Source organism: Rattus norvegicus, chromosome 16 (genome assembly GCF_021556685.1).
Source record: "Rattus norvegicus strain SHRSP/BbbUtx chromosome 16, alternate assembly SHRSP_T2T, whole genome shotgun sequence".
Lineage (NCBI taxonomy): Eukaryota > Metazoa > Chordata > Mammalia > Rodentia > Muridae > Rattus > Rattus norvegicus.
The window spans coordinates 73,332,394-73,359,569 of record NC_141549.1 but is presented as its reverse complement, the minus strand read 5'-3'; the positions used below and the strand labels follow the sequence as shown (position 1 = coordinate 73,359,569).

At 45.1% G+C, this 27,176-nt stretch overlaps 1 protein-coding gene and 2 long non-coding RNA genes across 7 annotated transcripts in view; 1 reads left to right on the top strand and 2 right to left on the bottom strand.

Annotated features, from left to right (window-relative positions):
* Positions 1-27,176, bottom strand: part of Erich1 (glutamate-rich 1) — a gene marked incomplete at its 5' end in the record, with an annotated part of 52,793,804 nt that overhangs the window by 10,304,794 nt on the left and 42,461,834 nt on the right.
* The window catches only part of LOC120097505 (uncharacterized), a 97,413-nt gene that overhangs the window by 32,957 nt on the left and 37,280 nt on the right, over positions 1-27,176 (bottom strand). Inside the window, exons 2-4 of one of the 3 annotated variants that reach the window (XR_015640427.1) lie at positions 25,813-26,025; positions 25,373-25,529; positions 22,428-22,913 (exon numbers count right to left, since the gene is read on the bottom strand). The exons of 1 other annotated variant lie outside the window; for it this stretch is intronic. This is a non-coding gene — a long non-coding RNA (uncharacterized LOC120097505). Of the gene's footprint in view, positions 1-22,427; positions 22,914-25,372; positions 25,530-25,812; positions 26,026-27,176 lie in introns of those variants that run through there. One more of the 3 variants, XR_015640428.1, reaches the window with a different exon arrangement.
* On the top strand, positions 95-17,371 carry LOC108348413 (uncharacterized). 4 transcript variants are annotated; one of them, XR_015640424.1, is made up of 3 exons: positions 95-167; positions 1,972-2,184; positions 16,206-17,371. It is a non-coding gene; the product is annotated as an uncharacterized LOC108348413 (long non-coding RNA). The 4 variants fall into 4 exon arrangements; XR_015640425.1 differs by lacking the exon at positions 95-167 and adding an exon at positions 952-1,016; XR_015640422.1 differs by lacking the exon at positions 95-167 and adding an exon at positions 1,558-1,600.

Sequence of the window (27,176 nt, the reverse complement as noted above, 5' to 3'; positions counted from 1 at the left end):
TGATATTTCTCCTGCCTGACAGTTAATAGCCTTGTTATTAAAGGAGCGCCAGTCTCTTTCCCAGGCTCCACCCTTCCTCATTAGCATATTTGTCAGGGCTCCGCAGCCAATGCAAGATGGCGGCTATAGGTGTTCTGTGGCCTAGGTCACTTACATGACAGCAGCAGGTATGACCCATTAAAAGCTCAGAGAGCCTGCTGGCTTGGGAGTGGGGAGCTATTTCCCAGAGCACATCACATGTTGTGCCTACTTCACTGCAGCCAGGGACCTGCTGGGTGTGCAAGGCAGGGCCCTGGCCCACTTCACACATTGGGTATTTCCCAACAGCACTCTTCTGGCTGGGAACTTAATCCTGCTGGAGCCTGGTTGGGAGTGCCCCACGGGCCCCCTCCCGAGGCCCGAGTTCACATTCATGGAGATTGCTACACTACCAGGCAGGCCCTGAATCAGGACTGTGTGACTCACTTGTCAACCGATTTCTCTACAGAAACCTCTTAGCAGTTAATTTCTGGCTAATTTATTATCCTTCGGCTTAGCCCTACAGCGCCATTAGCTAGGCGCCTGACACGACTGAGTGAAATATTGTCTAATTTATTATCTTATTACTCCTCTGGAACAGGATCAATTAATTACCCATTAAAGTATTTCAGCTGCGGAGATTTATTAGCGGCCCTCTGCATTTTAACAGATGATTAGTTATACATGTTTGTTTGCTCGAAGAGCAGAGACAAGCAAATGAATCGGCCATGGAGAGGGGAAAGGATTCAGTGAGAGGGAGCCGGGTGCAGCAGCAGGCAGCTAATGGGGCTCCTCTGCCTGGCGAAAATGGAGCAGTCAGTGACAAGAATTATCGACTCATTCGCTTGCGGTTTTGAGATAACCATATGTACAGGGAAAGGGGAGGGGGGAGGAGAAAAACCCTCACTCAACTGCTTTTTCCATTCAATAAATTCGCTTCGGAATATATTGGATTGGGGTTTGATGGCTATTTCGTGTTTTCCAGAGTGCTGACACTGGTATGATTCAGTAATTATTGTTTCTTTTTAAGTTATTGCTGTAATTTTGCTCTCTAAGATCCCAATCAATTTCTGCCTCTCAAGGGCACGCTTGAAAAGCGATATTTGAAAACAGCCCTCTGATAGATTGTGCTGCGAGACAGTGGCTGAGACAAATAGCCTAATCTGGCACAAATTAGCTTGGCTTCCACAGATAGTTTTATACAGCAATGTAAATTATATTGTCAGGCCCAGTCACTTTCCTGCTTAGAGTGCAGCTAACAAGGAACCATGGAGACGTGATTGGTGCGGCTGCGCCCTCCCAGGGCTGCTGCAGAGCCATTTGTAAGGAGAGAGAGAGAGAGAGAGAGAGAGAGAGAGAGAGAGAGAGAGAGAGAGAGAGAGAGAGAGAGAGAGAGAGAGAGAATGGGCATACATCAGCGTCTTGGTTAACAAAAGCAAGGTGGTCCAGTGTGCTAGAACAGGAGGTGCGGATTGGACAAGGCAGCGTGGAACTAAGCCACTGGAAGGAGAAGCTCTGGAATGTGGGTTGAGCTGGTCCAATCCCTGGGAGAGAGGCAAGACAGAGAAACAGTGCTCTGTTGGTAAGTAGCGGCAGAGAGGCCACGGTCAACCGCAAGCTCCTCTCCTCCAAGAGAAACAAATGGTTTCAAGGGGTCTGGGTCAGGCCGGAATGAGATGTGCTGAGCTGAGCTGGATGAAAATGTGCTGAGCAGATCCGCCAGCTGGCCATGCGGACCATCGGGGGAAGGGCCTGGCAGGAAGCACTAGCCAGCACAGGGCAGGCACCCTCCCAGCTTCTTCTCTGCCTTTTACTCTAAGTGGGTCCCTCTGGACACCATTCCCAGCAGCTGGCTAGTCCTTTCCCCTTTCTGTGACATCCAGAGCCCTCTGTCTCCTCTGACTATGGGCATTTCTCTTTCTCTGTCCCTTCACCACCTGTGCCCTCTCCAAGTTCATCGTCGGACTCCTTTCTGGGACTTGGCTTGGAACAACGCTGCCTCGCTGTCACTTCCTATCAGACCGATTGGCTCTTGACTTCTCAGAGATGCCTGAATTCTGGGAGAGGAGCAGAGCCCTGCCTCAAGGGTGAGAACTACTGCTTTTAAGAAGCCCTCAGAACTCTCCTGGACCAGAAACACAGAAGCCAATCAGTGGATGAGGAGAGGTAAGTAGAGGCAAAGGCAGGGTATCCGTGAGTGCAGAGCTGACACACCTAGCCCTGTGTAGAGGTTGAGATGCTGAGGAAACAATCTATTCCTATTCATAAAGGATGCTGAGTTTGGATATTTGCAGCCTTAGGACTGGAGGATGTAGGGCTGCACTGGGGCAGCCCTTCGCAGTCAAAGGCTCATCTTCACAGAATGTTTAAATAACATGGCAGAAGGGCTCTAACAGAAACAGCTTCTGCACAACCAAATGTCCCAGCTTCCTTGTCTAATAATGGGTCAAAACCCCTCACTGATAACAAGGAAGATTTTGGAGTTGAATTTAGTGCCCCATGCCCAGCCCAGCTATCATCTATTATTTTTGGAAATTCTTAGGCAAGTTCTCTCACCTCTCTGCTTCCTTCCTTCCTTCCTCTCCCTTCCTTCCTTCCTTCCTTCCTTCCTTCCTTCCTTCCTTCCTTCCTTCTTACTCCCCAGTACTCTGGGGGCTCTGTTGCTACCTCTGCCTCATCTACTGGAGAAGTGAAAGTCACAGGAATGAATGCTGGAACTTCAGCCTTGGCAAGGGTGATGGAACCATCGGATCCGATTGAAGGATACTGTTTGCAAGTGGAAGACTTTTACTTCTTCAGTCCTAATAAGTGACAGTTTAACCACACCAGATGCTTTGCATGACTTGTGCTTCCTAAATTGGCTAATTCTATAAAAGCAAACAATAAATGCATGATAATACAAGCAAAACAACAGCATATCAGACACTTATTCCAAATGGCCCCCCTAATGAGAAGGGTAGCTCTCTTTCAAGCAATGACAGAGGCCCAGCATCCTTCCAACTTGTGGCTCCTTTATCTTCACCCTACAGGTTCCTATTTGCTGTGGTTTGTTTTCCCTTGAACACACACACACACACACACACACACACACACACACACACACACACACACAAAACAAAAAAAAACTATATCATCTCTGCAGAGAAGGACTATGCAGGCTTGTCCATGGAAGGGTAGGTATTTCTCTAGGCCAAGATGAGAACTATTTGTAAACCGCTTCTCCTTGGCACTGACTGGCAGACTCACATACATATGCTTGTACTACAGAGATGAAGTAAGAATGACAACTGGTCACTCGTGACACACAATTACAATATTATCCGACCCCAGACCAGGTGGGGAAAATGAGACATCATGTCCAAAGTCACAGGGCTATAGAAACAGAGCTATAATTTAAAGGTAGTTACTACACCCTGCCAATTTATACCACACAAGAAAACAAAACCTAACCAAGAACAAAGATCTTGGACAATGCCATCACTCATTTTCCCTAAGACTCAAGTTTGAAACATAGGATTCAACCACCTACTTCTAAGCAGAGCACTAAACAAACTCAGGAAACAGAGTTTACTTCCTTTGAGAGCGTTGGTGGAGATCACTGCACAATGTTTCATATAGTGAACTATGACTCAAGGAGGTTAGTGACTTGTTTAAAGTCGCACAGCTAAGTAGGCACCAAGCAAGAAGGTAACCTCGTGTTCTCACTCTGTGTCAAGGGATGCTCAGCCCCACAATCTTTTTATCCCAGGAGACTTTTCACATCATAACATGAAACAAAATCAGAGACTATCATACTCCCAACGGTTGGTCTGCTTGGAACCCCATGCCTTCGTTGCTTTCCCTGAGGAAGCAGAGAGGGATGAATCTTCAAGCCTAGCTAGTTTTCTGCATTAGATACTACCCAGGACCCAAGACCAGATCCTTCCTCTTCCTCAATGAACCTAATCGTGTCCATAGGCTAAACTAATCAAGATATCTCTCCTCTTGGGTGTACTATGACTTGTCTCCTAGGCGACTCCAAATCCTGTCAGGTTGACAATATCACAACCTGGTACCAATTATCGGAGCCTAGGAAGGTGAATATTTTGAGAAGCACACCATCTCTTTCCCCTACAAAGATGAGCCAACAAGATCAAATATTCCACCAGTTGTAGAGGTTAGGAGAGTGCATAAATTCATGGGCCAAAAGGAGACAAAAACGACAACCCATCGTATGAACGTCCTTAGTAGCTAAGATAAATCCTTAAATCCAATAGCATCTGCTAGATAGAAAGAAGCATCTCTGGATGAGTAAATTAAAGTATTCTCCATTTTCCCACCGAGAAGTAGAATCTAGGTAACTCCTGGGCAGAAAGGAAAGACTATCCTCTCCTGAAGGGGCTCTAGCATGCCCAAGCATGGCAAACATGAAACCTTTACCTTTCTCCCCCATTCCCTCTGCCTTACTAAAGCCCATTAGATTACATCCCTAAAGCTAACCACCAAGATATAGTCCCTTATTTGGCCACTTCCGCCCCCCTCCCCCACCCCGACCCCAGTCCAGCTATCAAAGTATTAAAATCTAACATCAAAAGCCCCATTTTGTCTCACCTAATTAACACGACCAATCAAAACAAAGTGACTCATCCTAACACTGGTTTCCTCTGTTCTCTTTAGAAAGTGCCATTTGCCCCTGGGCCAGATGTCTCCCCTCTATCCAGAGGCAGGCCTTTGTCCCTCCAGAGCAAATATCCCTTCCCTGTCACCCTTGTTCCTTTCCTTTCCTCCCTTGATCTCTAGCTCCTGTGTTTATCCCGTATTCCCTTCCCTTTGTACCTTTAGAGCAAATAAATCTCCTTCGTGTTGAGAACTTGGTCTTGGGATGTCTTGTGCCAACTCTGGATCTTTGACCTGTTTCCCTATTCACTGTTTTCATTTAATTTCTTTTATCTTTGCAAAGTTACATAGAAGCAATTAATCAACACAATTTGTCATTGAAATCATCACAAGTAACTTCACATAAGCTTCCTTCATTGAATCAATCTTCTTTTCTCTAGACACTAAAATGTACAGTCTTCTAAGAACTAATATTGTACTATTTACGCAAAACATAAGAAAACATTGCCACTCTTTAGGCACTGGAACCACCTCACCCCATTGCAAACGTTGAGTGTATCATCCAGACACATCTATTGTACCATAGACCCTACAAGACGTGATTTTAATTTATAAAGTGGTATGTGCATCTTAAAGAAATAAGAAATGCTGTTTTCTATTTATACCAGGTTATTTACTTACCATTTTGATGCTCTTTCTTCCTGAAGACCTACTTTTCCATATGGCTAGCATCTTCTTTGAATCTAAAGAATTCTGTAACATCTGCTGTAGCGTGGGTGTGTTAACATTCCATTTATACCTGAGATGAATGAATTTAAAAATAGGAAAGCTTTGCCTTGGCTCCTGGTTTCAGAGATATCACTGTGTGGCAGCATGGCACCATTGCTTTGGGCCTGAGATGGCACAGTATGTCATGTTGGGTGGGCATGTTGGAGGAAGTCTAATCACTTCATGGTAGCAGAAAAGCAGATACAGGGATATCTGGGTATGCCCTCCAAAGGCACATACCTAATGACTTAACTTCCTCCCACTATGCCTCATGTCTTCATGGTCCTAGCAACTCCCAATACTCAGAAGTTGGGGGGCCAAGCCTTTGGCATATGGGCCTTTGAGGGACTTTCAAGTTTTTCCCAGTTCAAACAATCTTGCTTAATCTAAAGGTTCCCACGCATTGCCTATGTTGTTAAATAGTATTCACACTCGATGTAATCTGGGTGAACAGGTCTCTTTTGTTTTCTCACACACATCATACATCCATTTGGCGATGGGCTTCTATCATGTTTGGAACTCCAGTAGATTATCGATTTATATGCACTATGTCCTTTTTCTCAAGATTTTCAAGAGTTTTACTTTTTGTCAAGGTTTGTGGACAGTTAGACTGAGAGGCTCCCTAGCATAATCTTCTTCATATATATCTGGCTTTGGATTCACGAAGATTCTTCAATGTATGAACTTGGGCCATTTATCAAATTTAGGAAATCTGTGAGGACTGGTTTCTACTTGTCATTTTCAACATCTTATATACATATCATGTGGAATTTGACATTTGTAGAGTATACTTTTGCTTATTATATCCTTCTTTTGATCCACTTTTGCAACACTAAGCATGCGTTAGACATTTTGACTTTGTTTCACAATGTCTGAGATGCTGTTCATTAGTTTGCTCTTTTCTATTCTTAGGCCTAGAGACTCTTACCTCCCTCTGCAATTTCACTGAATCCTCTGATGTCACATCCATCCTTCTTAAGCGGTTACTGCAGTTTTGCTCCTAAAATTCTGTTCCGAGGTTTTATTTAGTGTATTGTGTCTCCACTAAGATTCTACCTTTTCTTCCTTTGAGTCATACTTTCTCCTATATTGATGAGTATATATTCAGTAATTTTAACTACATAATCAATTTTTTATGGGCTGTATTTCCTCCACATCCTTTTACTCTTTCCGTATTAAAATTTGGGGATTATATTCTAGACAGTGTGAGTATTCTAGACATTGTGGTTCCTCTGAATTATTTTGTATTTTTTGAAGATTATTGAGCTGTTGTTGATGGAATAGAGGACTCAGATGACAAACTATCTCATGGGCGGCTCTCTAAATCTCAGTTCGGTTCTTCTATCTTTAGCTGAGCTGTTTGGATGGTGCCCCATATGCACTTGATCCTCAAGTTAGACAGAGAGTGGTACAGGGTTTATAGTTAGTAGCTATCATTGCCTAAACCTCTGTCATGTGTTTCTTCAAGCCAGAGGCACCATAGGTTTTCTATGGGAATTTGACCCAGCTACCCCCATGTGATGCTAACTTCAGATGTGGCCATAATAACCAGAAAAGTTATCCAATACTCTTCCTTTTTATCTAAAGAATTTTCCAAAATTGATAGATGTGAGTACTTGGGTTTTAAAATTTTAAATCTTGCCTAGAGCTCATGGTTAGTATTTATAGAGAGTTGGTATAATATTGCCCTACTTCTCTGTAGCAAAAGGAGAATTCACCACCTCTCAGCTACTTGTCCTACAGTATATTATAAAAGTTGCTACTCTATTCACAATAGCCAAGAAATGATAATAGCTTATAGATGAACCCTATAGGACTTGTTGGCCAGGGATCCTCAAATATTGCTGATGAGTGTCATTGTTCTTGGTCATCCTTCAGAACTTCACAGTAACACCATGTTGCTGAAGACCTCACATACTTAAGCCACTCAATATGGAGAAACCAAACTGCTACTGACATGGAAGCTTTATCCCCACTAGATAGCTTTCACAGTGCTGAAAGGTGTTATGTGTGTTACTGTGTGAGAAAATGTTTGCCATTCTTAACCAGCTGCCAACCATTTTTATCTTTAGATGAAAACAAACTCAAAAGATTTATTGACCCTCATCTGCTTATCACTCATTAACTACTTTGCCTCTACCAACTTGAAGTTTTTCCCCTAAACTATTTATACCTTTTAAGTTAAGGTATACAAATAAATATTAAAAAAAATTAAAGTTAAAAAAAATCTTATCCAGCTGTGAGCTCTAGGAGTTATAACAGTTATCTACCTAGCAAAATAAGCTCATCGATGCAATAGTGGCACCTCTGGTATGGGAGCTACCAACCACTCACTGATCGATTTTAAGGTCCAGATCCCAAAATGGAACCCATACCTGGCACAGTTATAGAGGCCAAGAACCTATAGCTAGATAGGTCCTAGGTCCTAGGAGAGAACCTACAACCACTGATTCCTGACTTGTCATTATATCCATATACTAGCACATCTTTCAGACCTCATCAGGAAAGCCTCTCTTGGCAGTAGATAGTAATTAACACAGAGATCAATAACTGGTTAGTGTATATAAATGACTGTGGGGTCCCCAGTCTTAAGTAGAATATCCATATCGCACACCCTTCCTCCTAAGACTCAGGGATCACGGTAGAAGAGGCAACAAGACTTGAAGAGGCAGAGGCAGTGAATGACTACAAGGCAACATTGTTCTCTGGGCACAGCAGCACAGTTTTGGCCTATGAACTCCTAGCAGTTGTGACAGAATGTACAAGCTCAAGCCACACAAAATCCCTCCATGGAGGTGGAGGAGGAGCATAAAGTAGCATCTATAGTCGAGGAAGTTTCGGTAATTGAAAGCTGCCAGGGAAGGAGGTGTTAGCTTTTTCTAAGGGTGTGGTCCTTGGTGGTCCCTGGTCCACCTAACATGCTTCAGTGGATGACCACATACCCAAGAGTATAGAAGCAGCACAAATGGGACTCTATAGGTTTTTTTTTAATGAAAATATAGTTAATTGAATATGAAGTAGAGAATAGATCTGGAAGAAGATGGAAGAGGGGATAAATGCAAATCAAATCATAATTTATAAAGTTCTCAAAAATTAACATAAAAACCTTTCCAGAGCTTTCAGAAGCAAAATGGAGTGCTTGTGATAAAGGTGTTAAAGACCATCATCTGGTTACAAATGCAGATGACATCAGGCCTTTAATGTGTATCAACTGCAACATCTTTGGCATGTCCACAGGCATTTATTGATCTTCTACTCTTTGCCAACCAGGGAATTTCCAAACAAGGCTCCCGGTGGGTATCACATGACAAGACTTTCCCATTGCTAAATAATATGAATAAATAATAAACCACTCTAAACATAGTTAATAATAACATCTACAATTCTATGCGCACTGGGTACTCCGACTGTAATCCTTACAATTCAGCATTTCTCTCTTCATTATACACCCAGGGTGATGAAGTAGAAAATAATCAGATACCAGAGTCACACAGGCTTTGGTTTATCTCAGTGTTGATGGACACTGGGTAAATAGTACCTCCAAAGACAAATAAATGACTTACTGTCTATGAACCTCAGTTAACTTACCTATAGCATTAAGCTTTCAAGACTAATAAGCGGTACTAATAAGAAATAAAAACATCAGTTAGGGAACCCTGCCCATAACTGCTATTACTAACTTTACAGATGGAAAGAAAAACTTCAGATTGGAACATTTAGGTAACTTGCTACAATTAGATTAGGATGCTGTTTGTCATCTGACTGGAAGAACTGGGTTTCAAATCCATTCTTTCTTCTCAGTTGGCTGCATTCTCTTCATAATCGCCACTAATTATTGAACACCTATTGTGTCTAAAGCACTACCCTAGGTTTGTGCATATCAGGAGCCAAACCAAAAGCTAACCAAATATTAAAAAGGCAAGATTTACAGTCAGGGGAGGCTCGTTTGGTAAATTGCTTGCCATGCAAATGTTCAGACTCAGAGTTCAACTCGTTAGAAGCCATATTAAAAAGCTATATATTTGGTGACACGCATTTGTAATGACAGCTGGTTAGGTGCATACCAATAGATCCTGGGCTCACTGACCAACCAGCCTAGACTAGAAGGCAAGCTCCAGGCCAGTGAGAAAGGCTAGCTCAAAAAACAAGGGGATAGCTCAAGTAACAGTACTCATGGTTAGTCTTTGGCCTACCCACAAACACACACACACACACACACACACACACATGTACAATACACATACACAGACACACACACACACACACACACACACACACACACACATTTTTTTCCATCCCAGGATCTTCGGAACTGCAAGCCTTTGAGATAATTCTTCCTATGCATGGTTGAAGTCTTCCTTTAAGGAAAGCCATGTCTTGAATAAAGACCTTCTACTAGAGAGAGAGACACCCTGGTTGTTCTATAGGGGCAGGGTTCAGTAAATGACGACCAGTGCCCTCTCCACTCTAGAACATGTTTAAAATGTTCAGATGGAGTGGTGGAGAGAATTAAATTTGAACAGACAAATATCCACGACACTGTTCTACCAGTAACAGGGACAATAGAGTCTTCTGTTCCCTTCTGTGCACATGAGAGAGCCAGGCTGGGTATTACTCACACATTTTATGTCTTGCATGTCAATCAAGTCCCAAGTTATAATAAAGCTTCCTTTGTCAACCCTGTCATTAGTGGGTTCAGGATTCTTGAGGAGTGTATACAAACCTCCCACACCCACACAGTTATTTAAAGTGATTGCTGAAGTCACTTAAAAGCCATTATCTAGTCTGTTGGCCAGACTCCACCTCTCTCCTACATAACATGGCATATCGTATTGTTTCTGCTTATTATCTCATAATTGTTGACTTATAGGTGTTTTTAAAATCTTGCTAACATTGTCAGTCCTGTTGGCCTTTCTATCCATTGCATTTAGATGTTCAACAAATAATTATCAAATGACTACCTACACTAAATGCAAACTCAGAATTAGCAGGATTGTGCCTCTCTCTCTCTCTCTCTCTCTCTCTCTCTCTCTCTCTCTCTCTCTCTCTGTGTGTGTGTGTGTGTGTGTGTGTGTGTGTGTATCTGATGTGACTCTGTGTGTGTAAGAGTTGCAGGTGTGTGCATGCCTTAATACAAGGGTCAAAGTCAGGTGACAGCATCAGCTGTCAGTCCTCATCTTCCACATGATCTGAGATGGAGTCTCTTTGTTGTTGCTGTGATTATACCAAACATGCTGGCCTTTGAGCTTCCAGGGACCTTGCTTTTATTCTTATAAAGACAACATTTAATTGGGGCTGGCTTGCAGGTTCAGAGGTTCAGTCCATTATCATCAAGGTGAGAACATGGCAGCATCCAGGCAGGCATGGTGCAGGAGGGGCTGAGAGTTCTACATCTTCATCTGAAGGCTGCTGGCAGAATACTGGCTTCCAGGCAGCTAGGAAGCTAGGTCTTAAGGCAACAGTGACACACATACTCCAACAAGACCACACCTACTCCCACAGGGCCACACCCTCTAATAGTGCCACTCTCCAGGGACCTTCCTGTCTCTGACTACCATCTTCTTGTAGGAGCACAGGGATCAGAAATGTCCCCTACTGGGCTCAGCTTTTCTGCATGTGTGTTCTCAGGATTGCACTCAGGTCCCTGTGCTTGCACGGCCAGCAATTAACCCACTATCCAGTACATTCTATTTTCTTTCATATCCTGGGACAGAGACCAAATTCCTGGTTCTGGGCTATAGAGACCTGGCTGTTTTGTTTGTTCAATGGAAGGCATGTTGCTTCACCAAACCTCAGCTTGAAGACCTGTAAAGTGCTAATAATCTATTTGACATCTCTGAAAAGGGTCTTCCAAAGGTCAATTGAGGTTATATAATTAAAAGTAAAGGCATATAACCTTACACAGGAGTGATCGTTATCAAAATTGTGTTTAGCCTGTCATTTATATTTATAACAAATCCTCCTCCCATTACAAATGATTCGTAATATATTACAAACCATTTCATAATCAGAAGCTGTTGTTGCCCTGATTGCTGTGTTTAATTAAGCAGGGCGTCATTATTTACTGGTTTTGTAAGTGAGTCAAGAATTCTTTGAAGTTACCAGGTTTCTGCCAAATGATCTCCTGTGTTTCATTTATCAAACAAGGAATCCCCCCCGACCTTCCTGGGACTTACAATAGAGCTACAAATTCTGATAGATCCCAGCCCCTAAGTTATTGATCAGTGTTAGTAACAATGAACAAGGTGTGGTAGAAGCACAAGACAAGGAGAAGACTAGCAGACTAAAGCAAGTCTCATTGACAAAAGCCAGCCTGAAGAGAGCTCTCTGGAGGAGAAATAGAAGTTTCTTAAGCAAGGGAATGGAGCTGGAGTCATGTTCCTGCAGAGAGAAGTAGTTATGGAATCTCAAAGCCAAGGGTTGGCACACTGATGTTAGGAGTCTCAGGATGTCAGTCAGCACTGGAGAGGATCAAAACCAGAGGCAAGAGATGAACCAGAGGCAGAGGACTTATTTTCTTGGGTCATGGTAGGTTTTGTAAGCATATGAAGAATGCAGGCATCCACACTGCGATCCTCTTCCCACCACCTTACAGTTACTGGACATCTCATAGGCATACTACTCCCCCACCTCCCCATCCCTCCACCATCCCCCCCCACAACCCCCACCCAGAATTCTGAGCAGAGTGTGTAAGAGAACTAGGTTCCCGTCCCACCTAACAGTCCGTTTGCAACAATGTAGCCAAGGGGCCCCATGTGGTAAGAAGTTACAGAATCTCAGGGCAATCTTTGTCAAAATCTCACAGCGGCCACAGAAGCTGTGAGAAATTGATAAAAAAAAAAATGGTCCTGCAAAGAAGAAAAAGTGAGTAGAAACTCAGACACTTCCACAGAAGGGGCAGCCATCAAACCTGAAGTGGACAAAGCAAACTAAGAAATGACTAGAAAGGAGAACAAACCCAACGTGATGTTCTAAGGAGAGGGGCTAGCTTATAGGGAGTAGAGACGATGCCGATTACAGTCAATGTTTGGTAGCTCATAGATGGCTATGGGGAATAGTTTTAATCCATGAAGTGAGGCCAGAAGCCACCCAACGTGAGCTTAGCTGCCACAGGACTAAGTGTGTCATGGCCGCTCAGAAAGGGTGGCTGGGGAACTACAAGAAGTAGTTGATCCAGAGATAAGGAATGGCGTTAGCTGTATCTTTTTAATTGGAGAGATTCAGAGGGAGGAGAGAGCAGCGATGGCTTGTGCAGAGGACCCAGGTTTCGTTCCCAGCATCCATATCCTTTAGTTCACAATCATTCCTACTACGGGGGATCTGATGCTTCCTTCTGGCCTCTATGGTTTCTGCAAATATGGGAACAAACCAAATTCAGACAGACAGACAGACACATTGACAGACACACACACACACACACATGGAGAGACAGACAGACAGACAGAAATAATAAGTCTCTTTTTTAAAAGGTGGAGATTCAGACACATTTATGTGCTAAAGATGAAGGAGAGCATGGATATCGTATGGAGTTCTAGATCACACAAAACTGAGCAAAACTGAAGTGACCTAGGGTTAAGTAGAGGATCCAGTCACAAAGAGGAGTTGAAAGATGGTGGCATCCGCCTTTACAGACAGGACAGAGTTCATCTAACCAAACCTCTGGCTAGCAGGAAAGAAGATGCCTCATTGAAAACACCAAGCCATGCACTTAACTGTCTGGAGGGAAAAATAGTTTTCCAAGCAAGGAAAGGTGGTGGGGCTGGGACTGATGGGGCCGTGTAATGAGCACGTGAATCAGTACCTACTCATACAGATTTGAAGACAATCAAACTAGTAGAGGCTAAACAATGAAGCTCTCTGCATCAAATCATGCTACTGATACATCTATTTAAGCTGCATAGACACCTCACCCAAGACCGAGACAAAGAGCTCCCGGACGGCAAACTTTCATTGACGTTCTAGTACTTAATGGTACTCTGTAAATGTCCTAGGATTGCATGGACCCATGAAGCTTGAACCGGGAAGCTATACACAATGGCTTTGCTTGGATGGGTGGTGGATTTGGGGGGGGGGGTTGTTTTGAATTTTGCTTTTGTTTTTGTTTGTCTCGGGTTTGTTGTTGTTGTTTGTTTGTTTTTGACCAATGCCTTTACCTCCAGGAGGTAACAAGACATATTTAAAACTCAAATATAGGGGCTGGGGATTTAGCTCAGTGGTAGAGCGCTTACCTAGGAAGCGCAAAGCCCTGGGTTCGGTCCCCAGCTCAAAAAAAAAAAAAAACTCAAATATAAATGCCCCTTCCATTTTTATATATAAATACATTTAACCTTGGGAACAATTGCACAAACTGTTGCACTCTTGAGTTCTGGAGGGACACAGTCGGTCCTCGGTGACCATACGTTTCACTTGTACTGATTTGATTAACTGTGAGCTGACAGTGTTGGGCTGGGCTGTCTTCCCTGAAATCATTCCTAAGCCATACCGTCTAACAACTGTTTATGTAACATTTTCATTGGCGTATGTATTATAAATAATGTAGAGGTAACATGTGGGTATATTAAGTTAAAGGCAACGAACGGCAGCTTACATGAAGGACTGGGACACCCATGGATTTGGGTGACCTCAGGGGTCCTAAAATCCAACCCCCGTGGATTCAGACTGAACACTTGATCTTTTCAGTAAAAACAAAAGGAATTGCAATTGTAACACATACCAGGATCAGGGAGGCTCCGGAAACTTCTGAAGCTGGGGACAGAAGGAACATGGGAAGAACTGTAGACTGATTAGCCAATCAGAAGAAGCTTGCCTTGAACCTCAGGTCATTTGATAGAATACTGACCTTCTCAGTCTATTGAGTTTGACAAAGTACAGGGCCTGCCTGTGTACCTTGCTCCTGGGATGTTTTAGTCGACTATGCTGTCTCTTAGAAGAAAGAGTAAGCATTTAATTGCACAAACGGTTTACAGTTCAGAGGTTTAGTCTGTCATCAGCATGGGAAAAGACATGATAGCACATAGGAAGGAATGGTGCTGGAGAAGGAGCTGGGATTTCTACCTCCAGATTTGTAGGCAGCGGGGAGGAAAGAGGCACTGGGCTTGGCTTGGGCTTCTAAAACCTCATAGCCTTTTCCCTTTAGCACACTTCCTCCAACAAGGCCACACCTACTCCAACAAGACCACACCACCTCATAATTTCAAATAGTGTCATTACCTAATGAGAAAGCATTCAAATCAAATACATAAGCCTATGAGAGCCATTCCACTCAAACCATCACAATTCCAGGGACCATTCCTATTCAAACCACTGCCACATGAGGTGAATTTCTCCTGAAGGAGAGTACTCCTGGAAAGGAAGTAAGCATCTGTCTATGCTCTCTCCCAAGTATTCATCTGAGCTCTAAAAATCACCCTACCTTGGTTTCTGAATGATGACACTGTTCAGTTGCTTTGTCAAACAGCCTAATCTGTTCCCTCAGGAGAGGAAACTGAAGGCCACTGGCAGACCCTGGAGAGCATATCTCTTTATTTTGTCACTCCACCTACCACTTCTGCATTGTGGGCTGGTGAGAACCCCAGCTTTCAGCCTTCCTCTGCATGCAGAACAGCAGAAAGGAAGGCCTTAGAACATGCAATGTCTGGTTCCAGAGACTCCACACACCCCGGTGTCTGAGCTGTGACCTTAAAGAAAGTACAATTACTCAAGGTTGTGACGTCCTGGCTCATGGCAGCAGACACTAGTATCAGAGCCTTGGATTACGGGGCCAACATTTCTTTTACATGGTTTTAATTGCTTTCTGTTGCTATGATAAAACACTATGATCATTAGCAACTTGGGGAAGAAAAGATTTATTTGGCTTATACCTCACACCACAGTCCAGCACAGAAGGAAGTTGGGGGAGGAACTCAAGGCAGAAATATTGTCTAAGCTAGGGTTTTACTGCTGTGAACAGACACCATGACCAAGGCAACTCTTATAAAGACAGTATTTAATTGGGGCTGGCTTACAGGTTCAGAGGTCCAGTTGAGTATCATCATGGCTTGCAGGTTTAAAGGTTCAGACAGTTATCATTAAGGCAGGAACATGGCAGTGTCCAGGCAGGTATGGTACAGTAGGAGCTGAGAGTTCTACATCTTCATCTGAAGGCCATTAGGAGAAGACTGGATTCCAGGTAGCTAGGACGAGAGTTTTAAAGCCCATGCCCACAGTGACACACTTCCTCTAACAAGGCCACAACTAGTCCAACAAGGCCACACCTCCTAATAGTGCCATTCCCTGGGCCAAGCTGATTCAAACCACCACAAATATGGAGGTAGGAACTGAAGCAGTAACCACAGAGGAATGCTGATTACTCCAGCCCCCTGGCTTTCTCAGTTTGTTTCCTTAGTCACTTCAGGACCTGCCCAGTGGGTATCACACACAGTGAACTGGGTCCTCCCACATCAAACTTCAGTCAAGAAAATGACCCCCACACTTGCCTACAGGCATTCTGGTGGAGGCATTTTCTCAGCTGAAGTTCCTCTTTTCAGATAACTCCAGCTCCTGTCAGACACACACACACACACACACACACACACACACACACACACACACACAAAACCAACTAGGACACACACCTTCTTCTTCATCTTCAGACACTCTCTAGTTTCCCTGGCCATTTCTCCTTGTTCTACTTCTTCAGAGAGGGAGAGGAAAATAAATCATATATCTCTATATATTATAAATAATCTACATTTTTCCCAAGGTACAAGCTTATTTAAGACAGAACCCGTCCTTGGGGGAAGGGAGCATGTAACTTTCTTCAATTTTCTCTTTTATCTTTTTAGGAAGAAACCTCTAAGACATCATTCAGAGACTCTTGAAGACTTCCTTCTGTATGCCAACACTCTGAAGAGCATCATTCACCACTGTCACTCCCACCCAAAAGAAACAATTCCCAGTATCTATCTCTTTCAAAGCAAGAGAGAGAAGCCAGTAAGCTTCGCCGCACCCAAAGCCACACCTTGTGGCAATGAAGCAAGCAGATCTTAGAAGTGGTCACTGTCCTTGGAGTAAGAGACCTATCTCCAGGACCTATTCATGTCTTCCAGGTAACATATACATATGTGTATACACTCATAAACTTGCACATACCAACACACACACACACACATACATTCACACACACACACAAACATATACATTCACACACACACAAACAAACATATACATTCACACACACACAAACACATACATTCACACACACACACAAACACATACATTCACACACACACACACACACACACACACACACACACACATTTACACACACCAGCAACAGCAGCAGCGGCAGCAGCAGCCCATACGCCCCAAATGAAAAGAGCCCATGCAAGAGAGGAGGAAATGCCCTTTATGTCTACAGGCTGCCTGCAGCAAAAGCATGCCTAAATGCAATAGGTTAAATATATTGCTGCCATTACACTCTGCAAGAAACACATTCCATAAAAAGGAAGGTGCTGTAAATTATACAAATATGATGCTAACAAGCCAGGAAACGCTCCGCTAATGAGGTCAGCTACAGAACTCCTGCAGCGCTGCAAATCATCTGCCAATCCTGCACATGAGGTACCAGAACAGCATTGGGTCAGCATTTTCTGAGCGGGCTTGTAACCTGCTGTTTGGTGTATGGTTACACAGGTAGATAAAAGGCCTCCGCATCTCCCCCTGCCCACGCCGCCCTCCCAAGTTTATTTGTGTGTCAAATATCCAAGTCACCAGATGAGCGTGCTCTGCATTAACGCACCTGACTATTACGCCCATTGTTCTCCTGCTCAGAGTGGAGAATTAGTCACTCAGATGTGTAAATATTGGTTACAGTTTTGAAGCATGCAAGCTTTCTGTTTCTATCGGCCCCATTCCTGGAGGAATTATGCATGCTGTTGGCACCGGGTTTTGTACACACTGTATTTGCTAAAGCTCTAAAAATCAAATAAACATGTTCTCGGCTCCTGAATTATTAGTCCATTCACCATCTTTCCCCGTTAGGAGGGGGACAATAAACACGCCGGAATGTGGCATTTAGGAACTGCAACAAGATTTCTGCTTGGCATTTACAAGTTGGGGAGCAATCGGGACACCCTTCCTGTGCTTTTGTCACACAGCTTTCAACACAGAGCCAAGACACCTTTGAAATCATCAAACCCTTGGCCAACAAGACCTTCATGTGGGGTCAAGATGTGGGCTCCACTTCCAGACAATCGTCAGACAAGGAGACGAGTACTTGTTCCGGGAGCAATGCAGATCCACCAGTGAACGATCTTTATCTCAAAACCAGTTCTAGCCAACTTCAGGAGACAGCTCTCTAATTTATTCCTCGGCAACCTGGAATTCCTTTGCTCTTGATCAGGAGGAAGAGGAGGTGACCAGCATGGAGAGTCCATGGACTCTGTGCACCATGCCCGGGTCCATCCAACATGCCAACGATCCCAGACTGACAGCCATTTCAGAAGAGAAGAGGGCTGCTTAGTTTTATAAGCTAATCCCATGGTTTCTTGGCACAGTTTCCCTTTACCAGGATCCAGAGCAATTAAAGTTTAACACCACCGAGGTTCACTGAGGGTGAACGCATAGAAATGCAAGGAGTTTAATGTGAGGTGCTCAAACGAACGCAAGTGAGCATCGAACAGGTAAATATAATCACAAAGATGCCTCCTACCTCCCCAGCACTGAGCACAGTGTTTATGGTAGGGCTCCACTTCAGAGCCAGCATCAGGGGTGGGGGGTGATATGCGCCCTATCTGCCTGGCTTAGTCCTAGTCGCAGACACCTGTTTATACTCCATCTCAAAGGCTTTATTGAGTCTGTGCTCTCCCCAGTCTCAGGGCCCTGCCGTGGATCTATTTGTATACACATACCGCAGGTTTTGGAAATAACTTCAGCGCATAAATGCTATTATTTCCAGCCGAGTCGGTGTAAACCATATTTACTACCCAAACACTCAGCTTAAAATCGAGCAGCAAGAAAACGGTAGCAGCAGCAGCAGCAGCAACAACAACAACAACAAAGAAATCGACGACAGCTACAAACTGCGGCCACAAATCAAAGGGGCCCATAGAGTAGCCTTCGGGTGCAAACAGGGGCGGAGGAAGAAGGCAGCCCGTGGTTTCATCCCACACATATGAGTAAACACCAAGATACTTAAGTCCCTGCTCTGGTTAAAATACAGTCTGCATGTGGAAGCCTGGGAGATGCAGAGGGTCTTGAAGAAGGTGCTGGCATAGAGGCACAGTGACCTTGGAAATTTGAACAGCCTAGTGTATCAGGAAATCCAGCGTCCATCAGTATACTTCTGGGCAGTTTCACTAACTCTACCCAGGCTCCTGAAGGAGCCAAGCAAGAGAAAAGACCTCGGCACCCATAACCCCATGTCAAGACTCTCCCTTGCCTTAAAAGTGTAAATTATTTTTCTGACTGCTCAAACCTAGAAAATTCAGGCCACACCACCACAGGCACACCCACCCCAAGGTCATTGTTTCCATAGTCATTACTGTTTGCTAGACAGTAAAAACTGCATTTGGCAACAGAAAGGAAAGCGGCACCTCTAAGACATTACGGTCTACTAAAGAAGTTTCAGAACTGCGACAGCCAGCGTGGTGGCTCGCACCTGGAGTCCTAGCAGCTGAGCTGAAGAAAGAGAATCACTGTAAGTTCAAGGCTGTCTCTGCCAACATGGTGTGCCCTAGGCCAGTCTCGTCTTCGTTTTGAATCCTTGTCACAGAATAAGAATGAGAATGAGGAGGAAGAAGAGAAGAAGAATGAGTGCTTAGGGTTTTACTGCTATGAACAGACACCATGACCAAGGCCACTCTTATAAGGATGACATTTAATTGGGGCTAGCTTACAGGTTCAGAGGTTCAGTCCAGTATCATCAAGGCGAGAGCATGGCAGTGTCCAGGCGGGCCCGTGGTGCAGGCAGAGCTGAGAGGTCTATGTCTTCATCTGAAGGCTGCTGGCCGAAGACTGACTTCCAGGCAGCTAGGATGAGGGTTTTAAAGCCCACAACCACAGTGACACACCTACTCCAACCAGGCCACACAACGCCAAATAGTGTCAGTCCCTGGGCCAAGCATATTCAAACCACCACAAGAAGGAAGAGGGTAAAATGAAGTGAAGGTTGAAGAACGATCACATAGAGAAGTGGCAGCAGCCATTAAAAAGCGGGGCATGGCTGGACCCCAAAAGAAGATGCTGTGAGCTGTAAGTGCTGGTGAAGTCCCGAGTAAAGAAACACTTGGGGGGTTGGGGATTTAGCTCAGTGGTAGAGCGCTTGCCTAGCAAGCACAAGGCCCTGGGTTCAGTCCCCAGCTCCTAAAAAAAGAAAAGAAAAAAAAAGAAACACTTGGAGTAGTATAATCCACAAAGTCTTCGAGGAGGCAGTAAGCATTGAGAGTAGGCAAGGCTGAGCTGGGCAGAATAGAGAGAGGGCCAGAATCAGTGCAGGACAATGGCATGGCACAAAGACAAAGAGTAGGAACAAAACAGTGTATGTTGCTCGGTGACCCTTTTGAACTGACGTGGAGAGGAACAGAGGCAGATGAACTTGGAGAGGTGTTTGGTTCTACTGAATATTAACTGATATTGTTGAAGATCTGGTTGTGTGGAAAATTACCTCCCATAAACACAAGTCCGCCCTCAGCGACAGGATGCCCTGTATCAGTGTATTCTACACACATTTGCCCAGAGGGAGAGAAAAGAGGGGTGGGAGGGGCCATCTGAACATGGTTAACGGGCACGCCGTAGAATCGTTTATGCTAGTCTCTTTTTTTTTCCTCCTAGGGAGTATTAAACCAGTGTGACACATTTAGCAGCAGACCCTGCTCCCTCTCAGGCAAAATTGGTGCAGGAAGTGGGGCCAGGGAGAGGAAGGTGGAGAAATGCAGTCTCTCCTCCAGTTTGACAGAGAGTGTTTGAACTCCGTGTGAAGGTCAGACATTTGTATTGGGGATGAATAGAGGACCGCCATAATGCAGAGCAGACAAAGTGTAAGATATACGTTTTTCTTTTTCACATTATACTATTTTATGAGACATTGGTGTAGACGTAGCAAACAGGGATCCTAGCTGGAGCCTTCCAGAGTTGGCAGATTTATTACCAAATTTAAAAAAAAAAATGAAAACACTTCAGCTGTCTGGCCAGGTAGAAGGGATTATCTGTACTTGAAAGAAACCAGACGGAATGGACTCGCACTAACTGCACGCGGGGCCTCGCTCTGCCCATAGCTCTGTACAGGTCTCAGTAGCTTAAACCAACTGCTGATTCTCCACCAGATCTAAGTCCCTCAGCCTGGCTCTGAGTCTGTCATTCTTAATGCCTGTCTGACAGGGGCCAAGTTACAAGCCTCATATAGACTTTTATCAGCCATGGTGGGGAGGCAAGGTGGGAAAGGGCACAGGCTTTAGAAAGCACTGCCTGTTGGGACACTTAAAGCATTCCAGACTTGCCAGGAAGGCCCCAGTCAAAGTCACCTGTCCTAGGACCTTGGCTTGGGCTATTCTGCACCATGGGCCACTACAGTTTGCAAATGTTCTTCTACCCTCTCATCCCTGATGACCAATTTCCAATCAACAGAGTTTCTTAGAGTCTTCCAATATAGCCAGTACTGTGCTGAGCACAGGAAGTGAAATGTAGCTCCTCCCTAGGGACCCCGGTAGATCTAACAGGTATTTGCTTTTAGATTGTTCAGGGGGCTATGGCAATGTGCTGTAGGCTGGACCATTTATAAATAAGAAATTGCTTGGTCATAGTTCTAGAGATGAGAAGTCCAGTCAAGGGCTCAGCAGACTCCAGCGAGACACAGATGGGGACTTCTTGCTGTGTCCTTGTATGGCAGAGTAGAAACAAAAGGGTGCCCAGGAGGTTCTTTCATGAGATGCCATTCACCTTCACGAAGGCACCGATTCCTAATCCTATTGCACTGAGATGGGGTTTCAGCAAGTGAGTTTCAGGGGGAGGCAAACATAGCAACTGCCCTTCCAAGTCCCTGTCCAATTAGTAATAAGTGGATGGGTGGATGGATGGATGGATGGATGGATGGATGGATGGATGGATGGATAGATGGATTATCCATTAGACAGTTGCAGAAACTGTTCTAGCCCAAGGCTAAAAAGCCAAGAAACCCCTCCTTCCTGTCTTGCCCTCACCCCTTGTCTAGGGTTTCTGTTGCTGTAATAAAACATCATGACCAAGAAGCAAGTTGGGGAGGAAAGGGTTATTCAGCTTACACCTCCACATTGCTGTTCATCACCAAAGGAAGTCAGGACTGGAACTCACACAGGGCAGGAACCTGGAGGCAGGAGCTGATGCAAAAGACAGAGAGGGGTACTACTTGCTGGATTGCTTGCTCTGGCTTTCTCAGCTTGCCTTCTTACTGAACCCAGGACTACCAGCCCAGGGATGGCACCATTACCATATGCTGGGCCCTCCTACCCTTGATCACTAACTGAGAAAATGCCTTACAGTTGGATCTCGTGGAGGCATTTCCTCAAACTGAGGCTCCTTTCTCAGTGATAACTCAAGCTTGTGTCAAATTGACACCCCAAACCAGCCAGTACACCCTTCCAGCCATCCTTGGAACACAGCTTCCTCCTATGTCCCAGGAACTGTAGGGCAGCATGACTATTAAGGTCATGTGACCCATGGGAGTGGTAGAAGAGAGTCTTCTTGGATCAGATGATCCAATCTCCTACTTCCTAGTACCTGAGATGACCGCCTGCTTATTGCTTCTTGTAGCTTGTCTGGAGGTCGGCTCTTCCCAATCCTGACCTTGTAAGACCATTAACCCTTGGCTTCCTCTGGAAACTGAGATCCATTTGCCCTTAGCTACGCCTCAGTTCCCAAGACCTTTGCAAGAAGAGAGCCTCTGTTTTGCCATCCAGGCACCACTGCAAACGTCCCTCCTCTTGCTTCTCCTCCATGTCATCCAACTCCACACTCCTCCTCCCATTTTAGCACCCAGAGAAAAGAGAGATTCATGTTCGCGGCATGCTTTGAGGAGGAAAACAGTCAAGTACTTTCCAACCAGAAGAAAGCAACTTTAATTGAAAAGTGAAATCACAGATTACACACAAATCTTTGTTGGCAAATTTCAATTACTGACAGCAGTCAACGCGTGGTCCAGCTAAGCACCTTTGGGACACTTCCCTTAGTGCTTCCCTAAGATGTGCACACTGCCTTCAGATGTAGCCTGAGAGATGTCCTGCTGCAGAGTGAGCCCTTAGGAGAGCACCTTGTGAGCTTAGGTTCTGGCTTCCTGGCACCCTCACAGTCAGACCTTAAGTGAGATCATCTTGGCTGGCAAGGGGCCCTATTAGAACAAGAGGAGCAGTCCTGTCCAGTTTTCTATCTTTCAAATGTGATGGCTCAGTGGCTAAGAATACTAGTAGCTCTTCCAGAGGACCCACATTCGACTCCCAGAACTCATGCTGCAGCTCACGACCCTCTGGAACTCCATTTGGAGAAGATCCAATGTCGCCTTCTGACCTCCATGGACGCCGGGCCTGCAAGTGGTGCACAGACACATAGGCAGACTCTCACATTAAAGAAAGTAAAAATAATTTACAAAAGCAGGCACCAGCAAGTAAGAAGTTAGAAGACATTATAATAGCACCAATATCAAAAATCACACACCCAAGTAAGAGTGTCTTCCCTTTGCATACTATTTTAGAAACAAGAAAGCAGGTTCAGAATGCCTCTTAGTGTTACCCAAGCACCCAGGTTATACACACACCCAGAACAAGACTGTTCAGTGTGCATGGTTAAGTCTGGATCACATTCATCCATTCTCGGCATATCTAGTGGTGATGAGGTTGTCTCTATCCCAGCCGTCCATGCTCCATCCCCATCTTCCACATGTGGATGGCTGTGTCACTATCACGTGCTAATCAGGATGCTTTACCCACCACACCGCATGAAGATTTACCATACACATGAAGACACTAAGGACTGTGACCACGAGATTAAAAACACAGCCGCTCTTCCCCAGCTGTGGCTCACATCCTGGAAGCATTCTGACTAGTTTACATAGTGGGTGTGCCTACCTCCCAAGAAAGCTTAGGAGAGTCTCTCCAAGAGTCCTGAAAATGCCTTAAAGGTAGGCTACCAGCGTAGCTCAAAGGTAGAGTACTGTCTAGGTTGTACAAAGTCCTGGGCTCAATCCCAGCACTATAAAAAACAAACAAAGAAAAAAACAAAAAAAAATGGCTTAAGAGAAGAACCGTGAGTAGAACCGATACATCTCTACTTTCCTGGGTAACTTCCCTTAGGATTTGTTTCAGTATCTATTATGGAAAGTAGCCCATATCTGATGGAAAACTCCATCATAACAGATATGGTTCTTATGCCGTGGGGACACAAGCATGAAGTTTCCCTGAATTAAATGGTGCTTCTAGAACATTTCCTCCCAGCAGAAGCATCTAGAACATTCCAAGGAGTGAGCTAAGAGATACCCATGCCCCTCCCATCACCAGCGTGGCTTTGAGATTTCCCCACTCTTGCCTAGGTCAGACCCATGTACCCTCTGCACATCTAGGAGTACAAGAAAGATGTCATTTGTAGGCCTGGCCCCATATAGTTCCATGAGTGCGGATAGCTTCCAAAGCCAGGGCCTCTGTCCCGCAGCCTGAGGAAGAAGCCAAGAGCAACCTGACAGCACCCTGGTAGAGAGCAAGTCCCTGTCAGCGGGGCCTGGGGCAGCCCAGCTAGGTTTGTCTCTCACTCCGACTCCTCATCTGCAGAGCATGTGGGTTCTCATGGCCTTATCTGCCAGATGGCTCCCAGAGGGGATGATTTATTAGGTGCAGAAAGCTCGCTGATAAATTTTACTGCAAGTCCCCGGCAGAAGACTGGGGGTAGCAAGAGCCCAGCACAGGCAGCTCTAATGGAAAGTGCCGTCACCAAAGAGCAAAGCATTATTTATGACTGTCTGTACTGCCGTTCGGGGGAAATTCATCATCGCCTCTCTGTTCCGTGCATGTGGGGACAGCGGCACTTGGAGGGGGGGAGGAGAGCAGGTGGGGAACAGAGCGTCACTGGGAATCTGCCAGTAGAGATCGAGGCCATATTTTCCCTGGGTGACCCAAGTCCCCTTGTCAAGCTCTGACCTACAAGTCCCCTCACTGCCCAGCTGCTCCCCCACAATCATCTCCACCCCCACCCTCTGCCATTAAAACAGAGCAGGGAGACAAATGGGGACTCCAACCTCTCTCTCTCTCTCTCTCTCTCTCTCTCTCTCTCTCTCTCTCTCTCTCTCTCTCTGTAGATTCTTGAACATCTGCCCAAGTAAGAATGCCCCTGTGTGGAAGCAGAGGGTCAGATCAAATGACCATTCTGGTCCTCCATAGCTTAGGGCAGGAAAGGGGGCATTTGACTCAACTACTGCCGAAAAGAATGGAGCTGTGGAGCAGGACAGTGACCCTACCCGTGTCACTGCAGTCAGAAGCCTGCAGCTCTAGAGGCTGGAGTCCCTGGTGGGCCTTAAACTGCTTTCTCTCCAAATGCCCAGCCCAGAGTGACGCCTACGACAGAACTCTGCCCCCATAGCCCACTGTATTGCAGCCTAGACTAGATAGAGACATCGGGAGCGGGGAACCTCTCCTAGCCTTTTAGCTGGTCCCCTTCCTGCCATGGGAACGGGTGAGATCCCAAGCCTTGTCCTTTCTTTGTGTGGATACGGAGCAGTTAAGAGAGCCTTGCCTTTGAACTACTCACATGTAGTTCAGTCTGTCTCCGCCATCTAAATAAGTGCTCCTTGAAGACATGCTGTGTGTCCCGTTCCCTCTCTTGCTCATCCCTAGTAAAGCTCCTGACACCATAGCATTGATGAATGCTTGATACTAAAGTGACGCCAGTAGACCCAGATAGACTGGGGTGACATCCCCCATGTGTTTTCAGGTGTCGGTCACCACGCTGGTATTCAAAGAATTGCAGAGGGCCTTGTCTCCACCCATGTATCACCTACCATGGCATAGAACCACACAAAGACTCAGGAGGGCTGGTCCCCAGTAGGCAGCAGTCACAAACACTCTTTGAGGACGTAACATGGTCCCAGGTAGACTCCACTGTTCACACGACGATTCCAGTCTGTCACTCTGTTCACGTCTGTACAGATTGGTACTCTAGAAAGGGCAAGGACAAGGAAACCTGTTCCTCATAAGAAGGCATCTATGGGAACATCACAGTGAGATCTGAGTTCGAGAACAATGATCCTCTATGGGTGGGTTCTGTTATTGTCCACACAGTGAAAATCGGAAAAGGTTTCTGTCAACTCGCTCACAGGCCTTGAGTTGAACCGTCTCTCTCATCCGGGAAATGAAGAAATAGGCCTGCATGCTCCACCAAGTCCCTTCAGCCTCACCCAGTCAGGCTGTGTCTCCTGAGCAGCACCAGTTAACTCTTTACCTGCTGGATGGTCAGTCAGCCTGGGGCAACCTCAGAGGTCCATCCACATGGGTCCTTCAACGACACACACTGTAAACTGAGCATCCAAACTATTCCACATAAAGCCATTTTGTGTGTATAGGCCAGGTTGTTTGTTGTGTTTCTTCCTTTAGTAACAATGGCAAGGGGGAGTCCTTTGGGGTTCATGATGAATGAAGTTGAACAAATGTGTTCCTATAAAAGCAGACAGATAATAGGCCTGAAAATCAACCTGGATTTCCTTCAAGCCCGTGGGAACACCAGAGTTTAAAACCACCATCACTGTATTTTGTAAGAGCACTTCACGGTTTTGACTTGATGTTTGCAAGGCTGATGCCTTTTGATTTGGATTCCAGCAAATCTCACCCAACAAAATATTTCTTAGAAATAGAAGTAACTGAGAAGTACTTTGAAGACAAACAACCTTGGGCTCAAAACTTGCATTTGTATCTTTCGATATTTAGACAAGTTACTTAGCATTTCTGGGCCCACATTTCCTTTTCTGGAAAGAGGGATCATTTGTTCATAGAACAGTGCTAGACAGAGTTATGTGGGACCACAGGGTAGTGCTCACACAGAACAAATATATCACAGGCAGTGCTAATTTTCATGGCTGCAAGTTACAGGAAGTCAAGTGCATTCACACGTTGATCCAATAGCCTCTGCCATGGCTTTAATATTTAATATTTTGTCCCCACTCACACTTGTGTGGGATCTAAATCCAATGTGTTGGCCTTGAGAGAAGGTGCTTACCAAGAGGTATTTGGGATTGCAGCAGGATAGACTAACTTCACCACACATGGCTCTCCCAAGCATGGAATTGTCCACCTTTCAGCCACGTGAGGTACAAAGTTTGTCCCTGTCAGCCCTCCTGCCATCCACTATGTCCAAGTACAGCAATAAGGCTCTTGACATATGTGAAATACAGACCAATTGTTCTGTCTTGATCACCAGAAAGAAACATTTTCTTCCTTCTCTATTCTTCTGAAAGTCAAGAGCAAACGACATCACGGCATCCTCGAATTGAACCATCTCTCATCAGGGAATGAAGAAGTTGACCTGCATGCTCTAACAAGTCCCTTCAGCCTCACCTAGTTTGGCTTCGCCTGGACAGCACTGGTAAACATTTTACCCACTAGATGGTCAGTCAGCCTGGAGCAAGCACACAGGCCCATCCTTTCAAAGGCACGCTATAAACTGGGCATCGAAGTTATTCCACATAAAATCATGTGCATTCTAAACACTGGTCAACACAAGTGTGGCACATGCTTTTCTAAAAGCCAGTCAGTCCCTTTGGAGATGTTGAGCTCGTTTCAAATTTCATGGAGTGCAAGTGTTTGTTGTTT